Raw genomic sequence first — 23,662 nt, forward strand, 5'->3', positions numbered from 1 at the left:
TTGCTGTGCACTGAGGTTAACAGCCCTCTGAGAGGCCTTTGCAGACCCCTCTGTCCGCAGGGCCCACTCTCCACAGAGCGCAGAGTGCTGACCACCATCTTGCAATCAGACCCCGCCTTGCCCTCTCCCGCCTTTCTGTAATCTCCCGAACTTTCCCTCCTTGTCGACCAACGCAGGAACCTGCAAAACCGTCACTCTGCAGCACGGGAGATCTTGCTTCCTGGCTATCGTCACCAGCTGTGGCTCAAATGAACGCATCAACGTTCTCTACAGGTCTGGGCATTGCGTTCGTGAACAGGTGGCTGCTCTGGTTCTTTGTGCCAACAGTCGGTCAGCTCACCTCAGCACCTCCCTGCATTTCCCTTCATCATGGGATTTGCCGCTAAAACAAAACAAAACAGAACAAACAAAAAACTCTTCTCATTCCCTCACACAGCTACAGTTCATTGTATAATTATTTTTTATTTTTAATTGAATTTATGAAGGTGACACTGGTTAATAAAAGTACACAGGCTTCCGGTATACAACTCTATAATACATCATCTGTCTCTTATATTCTCTTACGTTGTGTGTTCAGCACCCCAATGTATCAATGTTTAAATGATAATTTTCCCCCCCACAGCTATCACATACAACAAAACTGATGTCTGGGCAGTGACCTGGAACCAGGATGACAGTGATTGTTAATGTTTGTCCCTGCGTCTGCCAGAACTCCTCTTTTAGAACCTCCCCAAGACACCGGGGCCATGGCCTCGGGCTGGGCAGGGGCGGGGCACAACAAAGCCCAGGACGCAGGGGCCAGACTGGCTGGGACTCCGGAGCCTGCAGAGGGAACTGGGCAGATGCTTCCTGGGACTCAGGGAGACCTAAAGTCTCTTTAAAGGGTGAGTGCCTGCAGGAGTCCTCCAGGGGGAAGTGCGATGCTGAAAAATGCAAAGCCTCAAACAGGGGCTGGCCTTCTCCTCACCCCTGGATGGAACTGCAGAATGTGGCAAACGGATACATCTTTCCTCTGTGGTCTATTCTGTCTGCACAGTTGCTAACGCTGCTTCAAGATGGCTGGGTCGTCTCTTCGTTCTTCTTACAATGACTTGTCAGCCTCCGCCCTGAAAAAACCTTATCTGATATATTAGCAAATCACTGGCTTAGAAATATATAGTCAAAGGTAAAATGTACTAGAACTAAACAGTATAAGATACCCTAGCTGCTCACTTTTAATTACATTTGGGTGGATTCTTTGTTGCCATAGAAACTCTATCCTTACAAAGTTTGGGAGGCAGGGATCTCCTCCAAGTTTCCTAGTTCTGTATTTTAAAGAAATTTCGGGTTCTATTTATGAGTGTAGAAGTTAGGTTGCAACTTTCCAATGGGATAACATGCAAACTGAGCTGTTGTTAGTTGCTCAAAACGGTTTATATAAAAGGCATTGTTTGCTTTTCATTGTTATAAAATGTTACAAATTTCATTCTTATAAAAATTGTTACAAAGTCTATACGGAACTATGGTCTATAAGTTGGCCGATTCATTTAACTTCTATGTTCAATATGGCAGCCATATCGGAATGTAGCTATTTAAGTTTATGTTAATTAAATAAAGTTACAACATAATCAATATAATCCTTCAGTAGCACTGCTCACGTCACACCAGCCACCTTTTAAGTGCTCAGGAGCTGTAGGTAGTGGCTGTGGATGGTCTGTCAGCGAAGGTACGGCACGCATCTGTTCCCGTCATCACAGAGAGTTCTACTGAGTGGCACCGCCATAGAGCAAAAATCGCTGTATCAGACCTCTTCCATTTTCTTTGCTCAGAAACATGAGATTAAGAACACACATCCAAGGTCCATTTCACGGGCGTGCAACCTACATAGGGATAAATAGCCTCGCACCTGAAAAGGACCCCATGTGTGGTTTAATGCTCTGTTGTCACAAACTTAAAATTCTTAATGATTTTGCATAAGGCACTCCGCCTTCACGCACTGGACTCCTCACATGTAACCAGTCCTACATGTATAGGGCAGAGCTTAGATGCTGAGCTCTTGCCTCCCTTGCCTTGTAATTGCTTTCCCCACTTCCTTTCCCATCACTTTTAGAGAGGGAGAAAGGTAGTTGGCCCATGGACTAAAATTCAAGTGCCTGGAACCCTTTCCTGGGGTGCCCAACCTTTGGGCGTCCCTGGGCCACACTGGGAGAAGAAGAGTTGCCCTGGGCCGCTCGTTAAATGCGCTGTGGCCCATCATCACAAACAAAGCTCATCGTGTGTTAAGTACATTTAGGATCTTCTCTCGGGCCACATTCACAGCCACCCTGGGCTGCGTGCGGCCCGTGGGCTGCAGGGTGGACACCCCTGCTCACACCATCTCATCAGAGATCCTCGTGAGGGATTCAGCTTTTAATAATGTCTATTCCCAAGAACTTTAGGAGCCTAAAGCTGTGTACTGGCAGCACCGGCGTTAAGGGAGAGTTGAGTTCTCTTTTGAACAGGTATTTCTAACCTGGATTCTGGGTTGCCTACAGTGGAATATCTTTCCCTTAAACCAGAGTTCATGTTTAAGCCTTAGCCTGATTAGTTTTATTCTTTATCTCTCCATTCTTTTATGTGCACAATCATTCATTCAACAAATATGATGCATCTGTTATATACGAGACACTGTTACAGGTCTGAATAAAAAATTATATGACTCACCTACTGCTGCCATCTGGTAAATTACATGCTGCAATTAACTCAACATTAACAGCAGATACAGGAGGAAAGAAATCAAACGCAGCCTGAGTATCACCAAAGATTTATTTGTTTTCATGGCCAAATTAAAACAAAAACAATAAAAACAGGATGACTATAGCACCAGTTCTGACTGATTCATGTACTATGTTATGAAGGAGAGAGTTTTCTTCCAACCAAATTTTAGTTTGAATTTTTAAAAAATATGTACCTGCCAGAAAAAGAAAAAAATAACACAAATAATAATAGTGTTAGTAATAATACAATAAACGCCAAAATCATTTTCACCTACACTGGGAATTCATTACATGAGGTACTTTTCTGAAAAACTTGATTCTTAATTATGTTTGAGTTGAACTAACGTTTGCATTGGCATTGCAGTCTGAGAGCCTGTATGACCCAGCTTTGTACCAAATGATAGAGGAAATGGGATTAAACTGGCCAACAAATATTTGCAAAGCTGGAGGCACTCATACTAAGAACTGAAGTGTCATTCTAAAAAGTATTTATTTCTCCTTTCAAAATCTTGGGTCCTTGCAAAAAGTATATCACATAAATTGACTAGGATATGGTGCAAGAGGAGTAGAAAATAGGAAAATTAGAAACAACCAAAAAACAAGACCAGAGGTAAAGTTATTGTTCACAGCGCATGCCAAATGCCCCATGTTTCTGAAAACTGAGCTCTTCATACTTGGTCTGCGTTTGCTGGCAGCCAGGATCGAGAGAGAAACAAAACTATATGATTACAAATGTCCTTACGATAAAGATAATTCTGGAGATTTGTTCCAGATATTCTCATGGATCCCCGCAAAGGGAGCACAGGATGATGCAGCAAATAATACCATCTACTACACAGTGGGGGATGTTCTGTTGTTAGTCTTGGGATCTCTGAAGCTCATTTATTCTTTTCAAGGCTTAATGTTGATATAGAATAATTTTGTGGATCTCCAGCAAAGGGGCAGGTTTTGAAATATGCTATGTAGAGTATTACAGAAAGAGGAGGGTTTTTGTTATTTTCAGATTTCAGGTACAATGATAATACCAATTGACGGTAAGTAAACTTTAAAAATGAGGTGCAGGAGAAAAGGACTCTCATGAGTTTCTTAGAGTTTAGGGGTCAAGGTTATTTTACAGAAGGACCTCCTCAGATGCCTCATACTAGGGAGAATGGCGAGGGCTGGAAGCGCAGGGATAAAAGAAGAAACAAATGGAGGGAAGGGCAGGGAAACAGATTGGGGAGCACAGAACAGCCCTGAGAAATTAGCCCTATTGAGGTTTGCATCCTACCCCGTATCCCTGAGGATGGCCTTGGGAAGATGCTGGACATTCCACAGCAGCACAGGTGCAGTCCCTGGGCCCTCTGGGCATGACGTGGAGGTGGCACTGGGAGCCATCCAGCTTATATGCGTTTGTGCGTATGTGTTTTTTATTTCCTTTTATATTATTTAGATATCATGTCATATAACCTTATATACATGCTATGTATTACTTAACAGATAATTTTTAGAGCAGCTCTAGGTTCACAGAGAAAATGAGATGTGCAGAGAGTTCCCACGTACCTCCTGCCCAGCACACGCTCAGCCTCTCCCACGATCAACACTCGGCACCAGAGCAGGGGCATAGCCAATGAGCTTAAGTCGCCAAGTCATTGCCTCCCACAGCCCACAGTTTACAGTAGGGTTTACTCTTGGTGTTGCACATTCTATGGATTTTGACAAACATAAAATCACATGGATCCCCCACTATAAGCCCATATGTTTTTAATTGATGTATAATTGACATTCTATTAGTTTTAGGTGTACAATATAATGATTGTATGTTTGTATGTATTGCAAAATGATCACCACAAAAGGTCTAACATTCGTAGCCATATGTAGTTACCAAATTTTTTCTTGTGATGAAAACTTTCAAGATCTATTCTCTTAGCAACTTTGAAATACGCAATAGAGTATATTAACTATCGTTGCAATCGTATGGCTGACTTATTTTGGAAGTGTGTATGTTTTAACCGCCTTCACCCATTTCATCCACCCTTCCCCCACCTCTGGCAACCACCAGTCTGTTCTCTGTATCTATGAGCCTATTGTACATTTTTGTTTTTTGATTCCACATATAAGTGAGATCATACAGTGTTTGTCTTTCTCTGTCTTATTTCACTTAGCGTAATGCCTTCCAGACCCATATATGCTGTTACACATGACAAGATTATTTTATGTGGGTGAATTTATATATATACACACACACATACACAATCTCATGTTTTCTTTATCTACTTATCCATCCATGAACAAACTCATATATATTTCCATACTCAGGAAATCCCAGTCCCCTGTAGTCCCGTGGCTGGACTTGACCACAAGGTCATCAAGAGCTCAGGCGATGAGGATGGCCAGAACCAAGTCCTCCCCTTCTACAGCCAAAATCCGTGGGTTCTAGGGCACTGGCGTGAGGTAGATGGTGGACTTTCAGCTCAAGAGTTTTTATCTCATTAACTTCAAGTTTGACTTTCTCTAGTCATGATCTGGAAAACTATACATTCTAGAGGGAGGTAGAAATAGCATGCATAATGGAAAATAATAGAGTGTGAGATAAATCTAATTAGGAAAACCCAATTATAATCTTACCTCAGAGGACTGAGATGCTTAGGGAAATCAATTGAATTTTAAAGTTAATTAGGCAATAAAATATTGTACCGTTTGCTGAAAATCTTTCTAACGTGTATGTGTCCCTCTCAGTTATAATAGCAGCAAATTTGGGGGTCCACATACATATTTCCATTAAATTGCCCATGGAAATGCTGAAAACTAAAAACTGACAAATTGCAAAAGCCAGGAGGGCTTTTCTGGTAACTGTATCATTCCTATATTTTACGACAGTTTTAACACAGACATTAACTTAAAGGTAAAATACTAGAAATCATCTCAGTATGGTAAAGGTCAGAAAGAGACGTTCCTTAGACTTATCATATCATCAATATTTAACACTGTGCTAGAAGTTTCACCCAATTCAATAAAATGAGAAAAAGATAGAGGTAAGAAATTAAGAAAAAATATTGCAAATGCACAATTATATGTATATTTGGAAACCTTAGGAAATCAAATAGTAAACTATTATAACTAAAAAGGAACACAAGCAGATATGCACAAATCAGTGTCAACTGCTTCAATTAAAATATATTGAAGATCCCACTCATTATTACCAAAATGGAAAAAAAGCAAACAAATTTAAAAAATGCCTGAACAAGAGGGGTGAAGAAGCTATGCTGAAGGAAACTGCAAGACTAAATAAAGTACCTAAGAAACATCTTGATGTTGCTGGAAGATCCAACACTATTAAGATGTTAATTTTCTTGAACTGAATGTATTCCCTTAATGCAACAATAGTCAAAATGCCAATTTTGAGAGAATTGATAAAATGATTATGTAGTTCATCTGGAAAATTGGAAAGGAAAAGACCAGACATTTTAATAATGTAGAGAAATATTAGGGAGATGGATCATGGGTGCCAGATCTTAAAGTGTCTGATGAAAAATAAATAACAACATTTTGTATATGTTTCAGAATTAAACCTGGCTGCAGCCATACCAACTCTTAGGTGTGCTAACTTGGGCAAGTGGTTAAACGTTTCTAAGACGATCTCTTCACTTAGAAAACTGTATATTATAAAGTATGGTTAGAATTAAGAAATTATTTTATCTCAACACAAGATGTGTTACATTTTTATGGCTACTATATTAAGCAACGGAACTTTTAGGGAAACATGTTCTGTGAATCAAAAGAGGGTCATTTGCCAAATGCGATAAAGCAAATAATTTACAAGAAAACCACCTTATAAATCTTTACAGGTCACATTGTTGACAATGATAAGGTGAGATAGACCCTAGAGTGCAAAATGGTACAAAATTACTGGAGGATAATTTAACAGCACTTACAAGAGCCTCAAACACATTTCTACCCTTTGATGCAATAACTATCTACTAGGAATCTAACCTGGGCGGAGGGGAATGGATAAGGGCAAATATAATTCCTGTGTTATATATAACAAACAAACAGAAATATTAAGTAAAATATGATATGCCCTCATGAGACTATTTTATGCTATGTATACTTATGCAAATGAGAAACTATAAATGACATGCGAAAGTGCTCACAGCAGAATAAAGAATGTACATACTGTATAATCTCAATTTTGTAAGTTAAAATCATGTAGATATCTATATCTGCACATGACAGAAAAATGTAACATTATCTCTAGATGGTTGAATTTTGTTTTTTCTGTATTTTCTAAATGCTCTACAATAAGCAATTACTTATTTTATAAGAGAAAATACAGGTTATTTAAAACAACATCTTTGAGCAATGTTAGGCCACTCTAAATCAAGAAATTAAAGAAAAAGGTTTAAGATAGAAACATTTTTAAATGAGATAAAATACATAAATCTACTTCCCAGTCTTAATGTCGTTTAACTATTTCAGTATTTTGGCATCGATTTGAGTTTTTTAAAAGCCCTAGGGTTATCTCTGGAAATAGTAATTGTTCTATAATATTTACAAGATTAAAGAGTGGAATGTTACACCTAATGTGTTTTAAAAATTTTATTTATTTATTTTCAGAGAGAGGTGGGAGGGAGAAAGAGAGGGAGAGAAACATAGATGTACAAGAGAGATGATCAGAATCGAACCAGCGACCTTTTGGTTCGCAGGCCAGCACGCAGGCCACTGAGCCGCACCAGCCAGGGCCACCTACTGTGTTTTAGGGGAATGACAGAATAGCTTCTGGAATTTTATGTATATAAGTTTATGTTTTAATTACTGTTGATAAAGTTACCATTCTTGTAATATTTTTTCTTAAAAAAGAAATTTAACTAAAAAATAATTGAGTCATAGTTATTTGGATTCTTGTCACTGAAGATTCTTCTATCTACTAAAAATTAGTACCTATAGATACTAATTTTTTGGAACATTGAAGAAAATGAGCATGGGCCTTGGAACATGTCAAATCTTTGTGAAAATTCTAATTTACTCACTTGTTAACTTCTATAACTTTGCCGAAATTATTTTACCTCTTCAAACCTCAGTTATCTCAACTAAGCAATGGGGGCAATTTTAAGAGTTGTTTCTCACCCTTGGCTAAGATTGGAAAAAACAAGCTTTGCCCCAGAGAAGTAAATTTAGGGCTCAAAGTTTTAAACAGAAAAATGGAAAACAGTGTGCAGTTTAAGTGTTGTATTTGTAAGACAAGAGCATGTTCTTATAGCAGCACAGAAAAGAGAAAAAAAAAAAAGTTAGGAACACAGGTAGGAAAAATAAATGGCTAAAATTGGAATAAGAGACCAGAGGATATGTTTGAAGCTAGCTTTGCTAATTTGTCTTCTTCAAGGCTTCCTCCCCACCGCCCCTCCCTGCTTCCCCTCCTGCCCAAATCCACCTCTTCCATCTATCCAGAATAGTAAGACATTGAGTTTTCTGGTAAATTGAATATTCTGATTCCCCATATTATCATAAGTACAAAGGCAGTTTACACATTCCCAAATAACTAAAATCTTTTAACAAAAGCTACTTCATCTGAAACTGCTCAGAACATAATCATAGACTATGAATCATAGATTGTATGTGAATATCTGTAGGCTCAAACATTAGCTCAAGATTTTACAGTTTCCCAGCTTGTCAATTTAAACACCATTTGCAGAGCACAGTAAATAAAAGCCTGCTTCTTTTCACCTGATGTCTTTCTGTGTACTTTTTGAGGAGGAGCTTGTGACATCAAATGTAACACTTACAGCTACTGAAAGAAAAAAAAAAAAGACAATACATTTGGAATCTCCTATATTGGATGGGAGACAAACTGAGGCAGATTTTGCTGAGCCCGGGGACTGAACGGGCTGACACAGAAGACTTAGATATTTAAACTGACTCTGCTTTGGGCAGTTGCCTTGAAAAGTGAATAGAAATCAAATACTGTGGCATTTTTAGTTTGGTTGTTTGTGTTGTAAACGTATACATTGATCTTTTGAAAATCAGACATCTCCAGGGCCCGGGCAAATAAATCGAACATAGCAGAGCATATTTTATATGCACACCCATTGTCTTCAAGGCATTTGAAAAGGTTAAAAGCCGCTCCAGTGAGAACTCACCAGAAAAAAAAAAAAAAGAAAGAAAAGAAAATACTTAACATAAATAAAATATGCAGGCACCTATAAAGAAATTAATTTTAAGAAGGAGAATCAATATAAAAAGCACAGTACTATGTGGCACGGATCTTCCGGCTGCTTTGGCCCTGAGCAGAGGGGCCGTGTTGGCAGAAGAGAAGTTAAACATTGGCTGCTGGCAGGGGGATGTATATTTTGGTCCAAGGTTGTGTAAGTTAATTGTGTAGGGGGAGGAAAGAGATAGCATTTGGTTTTGGCAGAAAGAGCTGTAGAGCTTGCAAAACAGTGGGCCTGGACAATAAAAACCTTGGCTCCGTGGTGGAAGGTGGAGACTATAAAACCAAACAATTTCAGGGTTGAAAAAGATTCGAGCCGTCCTCTTGGGTATCCGTTAGAGGTGGGTGCTAATTAATCGCCCCACCGCTGTGGCCCACTCTGGTGGAAGGACTTCCTAGACCCCATTCTCAACCTCCCTCAGAAACCAGCTGCAAAGATGAAAAGGAAAGCATCCAACCGAGGTTTTGCACCATGTTGGACAAGTATCTTGAGAACTATCTGCTGAAGATAAATCAATTTGAATTCACTTTATTTTACATGTGCGTGGTGCATACCACTGTGAAGAAGGTGTTACAGAACTGAACATTTAAGAAATCTGACACCCAGTTGCCTTCTTGCTGATGACAAAGCATTCCTACATTTTAGAATCATGAGTAAACCTTGGTAAATTCTACTCTTCTTCATTCTTTTTTTTTTTTTAAGATTGATTTTATTTATTTATTTATTTTTAGAGTTGGGGGAGGGAGGGAGAAAGAGAGAGAGAGACCAATTGGTTGCTTCTTGCATACCCCCAGCTGGGGATCTGGCCCAAAACCCAGGCACGTCTTCTGACGGGGAGCTGAACCAGTGACCTTTCTGTTTTCAGGCTGGTGCTCAATCCACTGAGCAACACCAGCCAGGGCCTTCATTCTTTCTCATTTACGTAGCATCATAGAATTTGAAAGTAACCTGAATTTCACCTCGTTCAAACCCTCAGTTTTATCCATGAAGATGGTAAATCCCAGAGATTTACAACTGTGTAAGACTTCATAAATGTTCCACAAAGCCACAGACACTTCATGTCCCAAACTGAGTTCGTTGTGATACAGCAAATTCATTCCTCTTCCTGCACCCTCTATTTCAAATAATAGTGGAACCATTCTCTTAGTTACCTTAACTCTTTTTCTTAACCTCAAATTCTATCACCTTCACTTTTTCCTCCTTCTATCCATCCATCCATCCATCCATCCATCCATCTATCCATCCATCCATCCATCTACCTACCTATTTATTTTTCAAACTTTTATTTGACATTGACAACATATAAAGACACTATACTCTATTTTTTTGGACATAAATATTAAGTGGAATAAGTCTCTTCCCTCCAGATGCTGGACAAGAAAGAAAAGGGTGGTCCAGGAAATCCAGGTAAATCAAGCATGACCCACCCCTGATCCCTTCGGTAGGAGCAGGAATTTTGTCTTCTGCCAGAAAACAAGGGTGGAAGAAAAATGGATCCAGCTGAGTTACCTTGCAAGCGTTGACTTCAACTTTCTACAAGGTATTCCCAACCCAACCAAGTGACAAGAAATGGTGTCGTACAATTTTCACAACATTTTCTGTAGGTCATAAGGTTTAGTAGAAGAACAAAAGGATTTTTGCTAGCACCTTTAGCTTTCTTGGAGATTGTCTATGTATTCCATGCCTGCAGAGCCTTCAACAGTCTTCCCCTTTACTCTGAGGGTTCCCAATTCCCAACTTAAAGTTAAAAAAGAAGCAAGAACCCTGAAGGGCTTTCCTACTTGTTCTTGGACATATTCAAATACGATCAATGTTAATCTGGGTGTGATATGCTTCATTAAAATTTAGTAAGGATACTCTAGCCACTGCAACTGAAAACCTTTTTAAAGTTTAAAAAAATATCCTTAGTTTCCACTACAAAACCAGTACATGTTCATTGTAGAGAAAGCAGTCAAAAGCCTTTTTCTACTTATTCCAAGCACTTGAAATCGAAAATCCATTCGTGCTGCCAGAAAACTCTTTCAGAGGAGAGGTGCTAAGGACCTGTGATATTCTATTTACTTTCCCATCAAAGGAATCTACAGAAAGAATAGGAGTCTTGATGGGAAAAAAATCGGAGTAAGTCACAGCTTGATTTGCAGCTAGCTGCCCTGTGCTCAGAGAGGAGGGAAGGCCAAGCTTGCAGCTGAATTTTCTCAAGTGGCCTGATTTTAAATTAAATGTAGTTGTGAAGACATTCAGCTCCCAGCGCGAGCTGTATCTTTCTGCAGCACTTTCACGAAGGTGGGGACTAGGGTCCTCTCATTCACTGTTGTCTTCTGTCGTGCGTAGCACGATGCAAGACCCACAGCGACGATGAGCACAACTAAACGCTGCAAGTTGTTTCCAGAAACTGTTCTAGTGTCTGCCTTCCCCTGTGACTGGGGTCTGCAAAGCTGCTCAAGAAACACAGTTGGCTCTGAGATTCAGTGGCGTTGAGGTGGTGAGGCTCATTACTTGTGCCTCAGGAGTCGGAGCTCTGGGACTCCGGTTCACAGTCACACTCCCAGCCCCCAACACTGGCGACTGTGAGTCACACCTTGCAGGTCAACCTGACATCTAGCTTGAGGCTTATGCTTGAAGGGAGAACACTGCATTCAGGGAAATTCAGCATTGAGATGGCTTAACAATGAGAGATGCGGTATTGGAGGGAGCTTTTACAAGAAGCTTCTAGAAGTCTCTCCACAGCCTTTCTGATTCCTGCCAGAGAGCACAGTACTGGTGCAGCCAAGAGCCCAAATCTGTGGCATCATTCACATCCACACCAGGAACAGATGGTACCATCACATTAGAATAATCAGGGATGGTTCATTCACAAGGTACAAAGGTGTGGGTGTGGTGTGGGGAAGCACAGAGATCTTGCAGGAGCCTGAGCTAGTAGTGTGTGGCTATGCTGGCCCCTAGGCCTGAGGGGATGAGCGCAGGGAGTGGCCACTGCATCTAGAAGAAGGCTCAAGGCAATTGGTTGTTTGGACAAGAGCAATGACCTTCAACCAAGGGATACAGCCAGCCTGAGGTGACCTTGCAGGAAGAAAATCAGGGGAATAAATAGCCCACCCTCACTCTCTTCCTTCCTTCAGATGGCTTGCCAGGAATCCTCTTTGGCTGGACCCAGAAGGAGGTAAGGGAGATGGAGACCCCTTTGATATAGTCCATACAGCTCTGCCTTCTGGGGCAGAGAACAGTGGGAGAAGAGGGAAAGTGGATCTTGAGAGGGAAATAAAAAATATCCAACCCAGGGGCCAACTAGACTATTTATAGACCAAAGGTGAAGTAGAGCCACACCAGCTACAGAAGGTAAGGAAGGTATTCAGTAGAGAAAATGGGGACATCAGAACAATGACCCATGAACAAAGAGCCATGATAAGATGACCTCGGTCTCTTCATGCCAAAATAGCTGTACGTTGATGATGGCACAATAGCCATGCAGTCTCAAGTTATAAATACAGCCTGGGGCTAGGGGTCAGTGGGCCGTTCTGTTCTCTGAGTATGGCACTGTATGATGTGTAGGAAACATCTGGAGACAAAACAAAGGCTTCTCCACTGGGGCACAGGGACAACAGGCAGATTGGACAGCCGCGGTCATGGAGGCAAAGTTGCAGTAAAACCTGCATCCTTCATGCTGCAGAAACGCTTGCTGAAGCGCTGCAAGTGGCCAGTTGAGTATTTTAGGAGCCTCTATTTTCTTTTTTAGCAAATATGTCTGCCTTGTTCATAGCTTCATCCAACTCATAGACAAGGACTTAGGACAGAACGGGTGTCCCATGCGTGTTTGCTGAGTGAAGGAATGAATAAAAGTTCCTTGTGGCAGAGCATGTGTGCATGCATTTATGGAAAAAGTTAGACCAACACCTTCTCCAGAGCAACTTTCTCTCTTTACAGAGACAGAACACATGAACCTATCACATTATTTTATTGCATTTGTCCACAACTGGCGTTGTTTGAGATTTTGTTCCTGATCATCCGCCTTTATTTGAAAATTCTGATTTGAATTATTTGTGGAAGAGAAGAAGGAAGGGGGGCCCTTGGCAGTTTTGCGTGGAGTGAGTGGGATTTCTCATCCAGCCTCTATTATTGTGCTGTTTCCTGTGCCCGTCTGCAATGTTGATTTAGTTCCATGAAGGGTGAACCCAGAGTTGCCCAGAAGGTATTTCTGCTGTTCTGACCCACATGCTGGAGTCTGTCCCTGGGCTGTTTGCCAGGTCTTTCTCAGACTTTTCTGTAAAAGGGTGAATTCTCACGACAGTCAAATGATCTAGCTTCCAGGTATACAGGTTGGGAAAGGCAGTCAAAATACTCCCTTCAGAGAAAGCATTGTCTTCTGAGGCATTCATTCATTCATTCATTCATTCAACAAATACTTATTAACTGCCTATTCTGCAACATGCCTTTTTCTAGATTCAGAATATATAACAGTGAACAAAACAGACAAAAATAAAATAAATTCTTGCGCTTGTGTATATTTTTGGTGTGCGTGTGTGTGTGTAAGACAGCAGGAGAGAGGCAAAATTTTTTGTTTACAGTAAGTAAAATATGCAGTATATCAGATAGTAGGTTCTATGGGGAAGAATTAAGCAAGGAAAGGTGATAGAAGGTGCTAGGTTGCAAATGGGAGGAATGTTGAGTAGAATATCTCTTGATGTATTTGAAATATCTATTGATAATTATAACTGTATGTACCTGTTGACTCGTGGTGTTGAGTAAATGAGCGTTTTCCTTTCCTGTGGTCAGGGAACAAGCCACAGAAGTTGACTGATGCCAGCTCTTTGAGGCTAGGCTGGCCAAATAGACATAGACATTTTACCAGGACCAGAAACCTGTGTGAGCCAGAGAGCTGTCCTTTCACATGCCCTCCATTCCATTCGGCGCTTTCCTAATAGACAGAAGGACCCAGTGCCTCGCAAGTGTTCGATCAAAGTAGTGAGGTGGTCCCATGCGAAAACATTCCTTCACACTTGCCAAGGTCCTCCTGGCGGCGCTAAGTTTTGTGAGAAAGCCTAGCAGAAAGACAGGGACAGGGCCTGAATCCGAAGCATACTCTGAACACACCAAAAATCCTGAAAAATGATCTTCTTGAAAAACTGAATTAGCCCAGCCGCTCCTAGGAGCATTGGACAGAGACTGAGGACAAATATCTAACCACTACCTCTCCTGCTCTGAACAACAAGAGCCTTCAGCCCCAGATGAAAAAAAACCTAAACTCGCATCTCTCAGAGAGTGGGAAGGGCTGTATGACTTACTCTCCCATCCAAGAACCCCAGCTGATGTGCTGAACGGGGGGTGGCGGTGAGGCTGGAGAAGGGCTATGATGCTCCTGGGGCCATTGACACAGGGTTGGGGACAGCTGGCTCCCACAGTCCTGTGGGGGCCAGTTGAAGATTGGGTTCCTACAGCTGCTTCCAGGCCTGTTCTCCACCTCCCCCCTCTGCATGGAGCCAACAAGTCTCCACGGCGTTGGGGGGTGGAGCTAGGCTTTCCCAGGCCTAGGACACAGTCCAGAAGTGAACAGCAGTAACTTGGAATTTCCTGCAGGCTCTGTGCGCAGGGTTCCCGCAGGCCCGCGGGTCCCACCGAGAAGCCTTCGGAGCCCTCTGATACCCCGCGGTCCCTGCTGTTCTCCCACGGACGTCACCCTTTCCCACACCAAAAGCCGGACAAAAAATTCTTTCTATCCCTGGCTTCTCGCCTTCCTCATTTCACCTCACCCTCACTCCAAATTTGAAGACGAGCCACCTAAAGCTTTTTTAAAAGATTTTAAAGATGGATACCAACAACATCATCCCATCGGCCCCCAGTCAGTTTGCCTGTGACCCTGCCTGAGGGGGTCGCTTGGGCCACATTTGCTCTGTTTGGGAACAGTAACAACTCCAGCCTTCTTCTTGTACTTGTGCCAAGCCGTACTGTATTTAAGAAGAGTTGAAATTCCCCCATGGCATTTTCTTTCTGATGTTTGAAATCTTTGCTTATTTTTCCCACAGGAAACTTCACAGTTAGTGTGTGCTCCAAAATTCATCGCGACATCGCCCTCTGTAGCATGTCCTTGGACAGCTCCTTGCGGACATTTCCCTAATTTGATATCTCATAGCGACGCAAGACAATTTCCTTTGCACCACGTGGTTCGATCAATGGCAGCCCATTTCCTCATTGGCTCAGTGTGTTTCAGCTCTTGCCTGGTTCAGGACTTCTCTTCACACTGGACAAACAGGTCCCAAATCCAATTAGACCCCATTGTTTTTCAATCTTTCCTACGCTCAATCTCCTCACTTCCTCTTGACGTGCGCTCCAAGGGCTCTCTGTGGGGCTGGTCATGGAGGGCAGGCCCCCTAACCCCAAATTCTTAATTACAGCTTGGCAGGCTGTGCCTCCCAGCTATACATGAAGCACAGCCACAGAAGGAAATAGGGGCTCCAGGAAGATGCACTAGAAGTGGCTGACACTCACAGAAAAGAATTCTGGTTAGAAGTCTCCAGGGGATCCTTTTTTAGTGTTTATTCTTTATTTTGGGGGGGATGAGAGGACTGGTCAGAAAATAGAACCAGCTAATATATATCTGCCCTGTCAGCTGTCAGAATCAGCCAGGGAAGCATTCTCTGCGGAAATTCTCAGCTTTCACGTTGCCGTCCTAGGTTGTCCTGTAAGCCAGGAAGCGGTGCAGCATGTTTGCAGAACAGGTTGCCGGTGCTGAGGGTGGCAGCTGGAAGTCCTGTGTTTTGAGGACCCTGTGAGGGGTTGAGGAAGAGCCACCCCAAGATTCACTTCTGTGGTATGCAGATTACTTTGAGCTAAAGGCCATATTAGCCTTCAGGTTCAAGAGAAACTTCTGTGCCCCCCTTTAGCTACCTAGAAGAACTTGAATCACAGGCCTTGCCCCCACTAGGAGATGATCAGAGATAGCTTCTTTCGACCCACCTGTAGGGCAGGAAAAACTTCTATGTACTAAATGTCTGTTCTTTTTATTGCCCTGCAAGGACCCTTTGAAGCCCCCAAGGTGCATTCCTCCGTCCCTTGCTCAGAATGGCTTATGAACCTCAGTCGCCCTTTCTGCCTCTGAGCCTCTCCAGCCCGTGGGGTCTCTGACACTCTCATGTCTACATGGTTCTCATACATATGTGTCTATTAAGTTTGTATTTTCTCCTGTCTCATGGCTATGTGATGATTAGAGCAGCCAGAAGAGCCTTGAGAGGGAAGTTTGTCCCCTGCCACATGCCTAAGGCCCAGGGGCCACCCTCAAATCTCAGAGAGATTGTCAATAGATTTTTTTTTTTTTTTTTTTTTTTTTTTTGTTGAGGATCCAGGAACTTGTTGGACGGGTTGGAGATGTTGTCATCAGACTCTGTCTCCCATGAACGTCTGTTTCCATTGAAGAGCAGAGTGGAACTCCAGGTTCAAAGGTGGGAGATTATAGTGCTTCAAAAGCACTTCTTACGGCTGGGACTGAAATGACGTTCAATCAAATTCTGGGAGTACCTGTGAGGATCTACTCTGTGGGCCGCTGTGCTCCCGGGGGGGCCTATTCACGACCTCATCTCTATGAACGGCCACCTCAGGGTGGAGCTGTCCCGAGTCTGTGCGGCCATGTATGTCAACCACCATGCTCCATGCTGCACGTGTCCCCATCTGGGGAGGACTCTTTCTGTCCTCTGAGCTCATGGTCGCGGGGAGGAGAAGGTTGGAACTGAAGCAACACTAATATAAGGCAAAGCGAGCTCTGTAGCCCAATGGAAGGAAGTAGCCAAAAATGAACTCTGAGTTAACGCACGATGTGAGGAGAGGGATGGAGGGGAGAAGAAGCAGCTGGATTATTTCGTGAGAGCCCCCCGTGCCCGGTCTTAAAGTGACATGCCATCAAGAATTGTGCTTTAGGAAGACAATACTGACAGGAAAAAGTGGCAAATTTCTCAGGAGACTGGAAGCTGGGTAGAAAGACTTTTCAAATAATCTAGGTCAAAGGTAAGCGGGCCTGAACCGGCATGCTAACAGTCCAACGGCAGAAAGGTGATGAATTGGCGAGATGCTTTGAAGGTCATAAAAATTCATTCTGACTAACCATAAAGTTAAACATGAGAAAACGAGTAAGAAACAAAGTACTTGTAAACCCCAATTTTGATGACAAGAAACAATATAGTTAAATATATTCAAGTGAACAATGAGAAACTACCTTTTTTTGTTAAAAAGATTTTAAAAAATGGTTGACTATCCATAATCTCATGAAATTCAAATTTGCTTTACAAGAGGTACCCCTTTGTAGAAAAGTAAAGCCCCAAACACAATCACATTAACAGAAATAAAAATTCACCATAAAGATAAGAGAGCAGGAAGTCATTTCCTGGGCAGTGGGACAAGTGAGGGCGTGTTTTAAAGTCAGACCCAGTTCTTCGAGGAGATCGCCTGGTAGAGAATCTCCCGGGGGCTTTCAGCTCAAGGAAACATTCCAGAGAAAATCAGTTGGGTTTGTGAATGCCCAGTACTTGTTTTGGAATTAAAGACAGGCATTGTAACTCACTTCCATTTATAACCCCCTAAACGTTTTCCTGGGGGGTGGGCAGGGGGAGCATTTCTTAACAGATTTGTTCCAGAGTTACTGGCAAAGATTAAAAATCCCTCCAATCAAATTTTCCCTGAGCCCATTTTCTACCCATGCTCCCTTCCTTCACCATGAAACATACTGAAAGCAGAGTTTAGGGGCAAATAGAGAAAACTTTATCAAGAAAACTTAAATCTGTTGAGCAAAACCTTAAGCAAACCTTCCAGGGCATGAAGGTGTCATCCGATCACCTAGGTAATGTTTATAACTAACCAAGAGGGAATTCTGGGAATTCCATTCAGAAGGATGCAAGTTGTGGAACCTCCATGATTTTTCCTTCCTAATTCTCAGCCCTATGAATGTGTTTCCAAGCCTTTGTTGCCACTGCTTCCTTTTCCTAGAAAGTTCTCTCCCCTCCACTATTCCTCATTGCCTGTGAACACCAACTCACCATTCAACTCCTGACCTTGAGCCTCCTTCCTAGGAACTTAGAAACACATAGCTCATGCTTTTGTTTTCATTGTATTGAGTTTGGTTGTCTGCCAATCTAAGTTCAGTTTTCACTCTTAGGTTCAATCAAGAAAGGTAAGCACAAAAACGCATGGTCTTGTGTTGACCAGTAAAACAAAGGAAAATAATTTCAAGGTTGGATACTGATTATATGCTGCATTTGTATCATAACACCAAAAAAAAAAAAACCATACAAAAGTGTTATGTAAATACTATCATTTGTGTATAAAAATATACATGAGCCATGTATGCTAGAAATGTTCACAGAGGTGCAAAGAGTGTTTGAGGGGAAACCCACCAGCTTCTCCGAGGAAATAAAATTGAGGGTGACAGGAAGATTAGAAACTTGCACAATATTATTTAGTTATTCCTTCATTGCTTGATTTTACTTTTTTAAAGGATCCTTTTATTAAAATTTAAAAAACAAAAACAAACACAAAAAACCTCCCCTCCAGGATCTCAGAGAACTGTGGTTCATTCAGGATCAGCACCACAGGGGATATGTCCCAGGCACCCACATCACCCACTCTCCAAATGGGTCCTGTCTTGCAACACATTCCCTAATGCTTTCCATTAGAACATTTTTGGCAGACTATAGGGTGACCTCTGCGTGGCCGAACACATAATTTGGGGTAACTGAGGCAGTTTATAGTTGTTTTGTAGTAACAGAAAGGGATTATTGCCTAAGAAAAACATAGACCTGGCAGGAATTTTACATGCAATATCTGACACCTCTGTACTAAGAATTAAGGAGATAATGCCCAGACTAGGATGTTTTTCACTGGGCACATAGACTCTTGTCTTCCTGCCGTCTCCTTGCCTCTTGCTTCTTCTGACATCTCTCTTCCATTTTCTAGCTACCAGTCTTCACCCAATTTCTATTCCTTTGTTACATTAAATTTTCTATCTCCTCAAAGTAGGCTTTAGATTAACCTTGAAATATCCGAACATATCAACAATTATATTAAGGAGATCCTGCTCAACAAAGGACCTGGTACCCAGGGCCTTTCTCGGCAGCGAGCAACAAATTATCCGTTGAATCAGCACCTGATTCTTAGGCAGGGCTCCTAACCAGACCAATCAGAGCCCATTCAAGGTTGGGTCAGAGTGGAATGGAGGGAAGGTCTTCCTAAAACAACAATAACATAATGAACTACAAGATGAGGCACTGGACTGAGGCATTTAGTCTTCATGACAAGCCTACAAGGTTGTAATAGAAAAAAGTTGCCCCAAATCAGGTCTCTGTGATATAATTTATGGCCTGTTTCTGAAAAGAAATTAGGATTTTACCAATCAAATGTTTAAGCAGTTTACTGATTAGCTTTAATGAGATTAAGTCTTGATGTGGGAAATCATCCACAGCTGACTAATCAGTCAAGCACCAAACAACTGTTTCTAATGATTTACATTTCTTTTAATAATCCATCTAAGAAGGATAATCTACTTATTTTCTTCTGTAAAATATCTCTACCAAAAATGAATCTTCCTTAGCCTGTAAGAGGATTTTTCCCCTTGTTGCAAGATTTTCATAACATTTTGACACATGCTTATAACCAAACTGCCTAAAAAATTTTTTTAATTAACTACATACTACAATTTCGCTCTTTAGCACACAATAAGCAGTCATAGAGCCAGAGAGTGAAGGCCAGTCTTTTGACTCTGAAACCCAGGCTTTTAACTCTTCTATTTTACCTCCCCACCACGTACATTGGTTTCTTACTTTCTTCAGTTCTCATTTCACGGAGTTTGTGCCTGTCAGTCCCACTTGGCCACTAAGACCTTTCTCTCAAAGTCTCATCAGTCAGAATGTCAAGCAAGCCCTTGATAAAGCCAAACTCTAATTTTCCAATTTTGACTCTGGCGATAAAACCTATAAATGGAGAGAGAGCTGGATTTGCAGCCTGCTCTGTGTTCTCCGTGGATTGCCCTCCCCAGCGGCTCTCCTTGACCTCCATGGCTGTCCCTACCACCATTACATTGGCTGCAGATGGGTATATTTTCCCTCCTAATGTCCTTGGTTCAACAGAGACCAAGAGTCTCATGCCCTTACCACAGCTGAGAGCTGGCTCTGAACATTTTAACTAGGCTTTACTCCGCACAGGTGGAGAATGAGGCAAACACAAAGGGCAAGATGTAGGTGATATGCATGTAACTTACAGGAGCTTACAATTTAGGCTCCTTTGTAAGTGACTGTACGGATAGGGTCCCCTGTGGGGCCACCAACAGAGGTCATTGTAAGCTACCATCCAGAAGCATCCGTAGGTATGTCCAGAATCCTTAATTTATAGACCCAAGGGAGTTAGGTCACAAGGCCTCACTTATTTGCCTAAGACTTGCCTTCAGAGCCCCACTTCCTGTTTACCCTGCACCAGACAGGACTATGTAATCACTGTCCACAGGAGCACTTCAGCTTACACTCCAAGGAAATACCAGAGGGTGTTCTAAAACATGCTTCTTCTCTGTTCAAAAATGTCTGATCATCGAGTATTCATCCACTCATTCATTCATTCAATCAGCAAACCCACTTTGCGCTGGCCCTCATCTCTGCCCTTGATCTTGCTAGTCTTCTTTGTGAAGCATTCACCTGCCTCACCCCACTTGAACTGGATGACTCCTTCTCATCATTTAGGTTGAAGCCGAGATGTTCCTTCCTCCAGGAAGCCTTCCCAGAGACTTCATAGTAATGCCTTACACTTCACATGCTATAGTTCTTAAACTTCTTTACTTTAATCCTCTCTTTATTTGTTCTTTGTTACCAGGCTCATAATAAGCCCCATGAGTTGCAGAATCGGGTCTGCCTCAGCCATCATCCAGTTCCTGGTTTAAATAAAATGTTAGGCAACTATGGAATAAATTAGTTGCGTAGCATAATGCATTGTACAGGGAAGGTTTTTGGTTAGATTAAACAATGTGCTCAGTTGGAGTGCTGCTATTTGTGGTTGTTATATCTTCAGGTAGAAAGAGCTTCAACCTATATAATAGATTTATCTGTAATTATATAATTATGTAATAGATTTAAAGCCAGTTTCCTTTCTTTTGTACTAAAAGGAAGGAACCTGGAACACACTGATTTACCTCCCCAACCCTGATTATGCCATCTTTCAATGACACTACTTATTAAATCAAGGATGTTAATTAGTGAATGGGATGGTGAAGCAGGTAATAAGATCCTACATTTTAGTTCCAACTCTACTACAACCTTGAGCAAACCAGTCAGCAGCCTTGCAAGACTGACCATCAGTTAGGATGTTAATGATTAGCAATACTTAGAAATGCTTAGGTGGTGACTGTAATTCTCAATCACACATAATATTCTCATTTCAATCACTGTTATACGACAAATACCCAACTTTATTAAAATGCTGTTTTGAAAAGCCTTGTTGGCTACGAATTGAACATTAGACACTTACGCATCTGGTGCTTAAGAGGAAAGTGTTATCATTAAGCCTAAGATCAATTCGAGGAACACTCTTACTTACAAGGAATATTAAAGTTTTAAGTTGTCCTGCATGTGGGTCAAGTTCTGATCAGCTTAGCTTTTGAGATTAACTGTAACTTCCAATAACACAACAGCTGTGGCACTTCTTTTTCATTCAGGAGCAGTTGAATGGGGCTACTTATCACCTCCTACAGGATTCTATTAACTCTGAGTGGAATGTGGGAAGGAACTGTGGACTACCTATTGTAAACAAATCTATTCTGGTCTACAACTGTCAGCTCCCTTTCAACAAAACAAGCCCAACAGTTAAGAGCTTTTTTTTTTTCTTTTCTTTTTTTTTTTTAAAATAAGCTACATAGCCATTACTCTTACATTGAAAAAGAAGTGCACATGGATGATTGATTTTTTTCTGTTTACATTTGTCCTTTATATCATCTAAACTACTAATATGACAGTACTTATTGAATGCTGTTTTGACTAACCAAGAGATTCTCAATGATTTTGTTTATTAATGGAAAAAATAAATAAATGCACTTAAGTGCCATAGCTCCTGTAGGAAGGGACTTGAGAATGATCAATCGGATGACATGAAAGAGCCCTGGACAAGCACGTCTGGAGAACTGGCATGTGTCAGGCAACATCTGGGGTAGAAGGCAGTCCTCAACTTTAGGGTAGGTAACAAGGTCACGCTCGTAATTGGAACTGGTCAGAGCGCACTATAGATATGCTCAGATACTAAGCAGGAAGTGGCTCTTGTCACCGAAAGACATTTAATGCCCCCTTCCCATGAACTCAGGGCAGGATGCTGATCCCAAAGATAGTACAACTGGTTGTATATAAAGAAGCTCTGGCACTTTGCAGAGCTAATATAGGGGGGAAGTAAGGACTCCATGATGACTGTACTCAATGGGGGTTTTCTTCTGTGTAGGCTATGACTGAAGATCATCTAGAAATAGTAACAATATTTTGGAAGTCCCATCCTAATGCAGAATGGCATGAAATAAGGCATCGACGTTGTATGTTAATTCCATAATAACTTTTAATTAAAAACTAATAAACTAAAAGGCTTTATTTTATATTCATGGGCATGTGGAAAAGAATTGGTGGAACTTGGACAAGGCCAAAGGAATTGGGTCCCAGGCCACACCAGAGTAAAGACCTTTCCCAAAATGCACTGGTCAAGGCTTTTCCTTAGATCCTTCGTAAGAACTGAAAGTTTATATAAGAATCCAACTGTAAATAACATTCAATGATATGTTTATATGTGTGTATATTGTATACATGTATATATATGTGTATATGCATGTCTAGTTATATAAAGTAATTCTTATTCCAACTGTTCTTTAAAAAATTCTTTGATATTTTTATGCAGTGCTGAGTTTAAAAAATTCATCTAAATGTTGTCTATGTAGGCATTGAGCAGGATAAAGTCCCCCTGCTTATTATACTCAAGGATTTTAGTATCCAGAGTGGGTTAAACAAATAGATGGCAAGCTCTTTGCAAATTGTAATCTGATAATTAAATGTAACCTGATTAATTAAGTAATCCAAAATCTATTTAAAACTGAACTTTCCCCCAAATTAAGACCTATCATATAGGGGAAAAAGACCCACTTATTTTTTTTCTTTCCAAAATGGCAGCCTCCAGCTGCACTCAAGTGTTAGATCTGTACTGGGCGATGCCGAGAGACCAATCATTTCAGCACCTACAGTTACAGAACTTATGCCATCAGGAGGAAAAGAGATGCCTTTAGAGAAAATAAGAATGTAAAAGATCCTGTAGAAATTCAGACTGTAGTGAATAAAGCCAAAAGAGACCTGGGAATGATTCATTGACAGGTCAACATTGGCCAAATGTTTGTGACTGACAAGCTTATCACTGAGAATTAGGAGAAGCCCAAGACCTAAAGACCACCACCACCAGCCACTATCAGCAACTGTGGACCACCTCCCACATCCATTCTGTGTTTGGGATGGGGGTTCCCAAGAGACCATGGGTGGCCTCTTGCATCAACTTAAAACAGTAACCTCTTCCCCCCTGCTCAGTCTACCCTGTAGAAATTGGTAAGTTGAGTGATGTTTCCATTCTCCTGCAGCCTTATTAAAAAAAGATCTCTCCTTGGTTCAGGTGTTAGAATGGAGAGCCGATACAAAAAAAAAAAAAAGAGAGAGAGAGAGAAGCCCATCATATAGGACTTCTAGGAGAACCATCCTTCCGACCTTTCGA

The 23,662-nt window shown here is 41.5% G+C and overlaps 1 pseudogene; it reads left to right on the plus strand.

Annotated features, from left to right (window-relative positions):
- Positions 1–23,069: 23,069 nt before the first annotated feature.
- LOC129081121 (LYR motif-containing protein 4-like) lies at positions 23,070–23,343 on the plus strand (annotated as a pseudogene).
- Positions 23,344–23,662: the final 319 nt, after the last annotated feature.

The sequence above is a fragment of the Pteronotus mesoamericanus genome, unplaced genomic scaffold (genome assembly GCF_021234165.1).
Source record: "Pteronotus mesoamericanus isolate MK-2021 breed Mesoamerican mustached bat unplaced genomic scaffold, CSHL_Meso_final contig_94, whole genome shotgun sequence".
Lineage (NCBI taxonomy): Eukaryota > Metazoa > Chordata > Mammalia > Chiroptera > Mormoopidae > Pteronotus > Pteronotus mesoamericanus.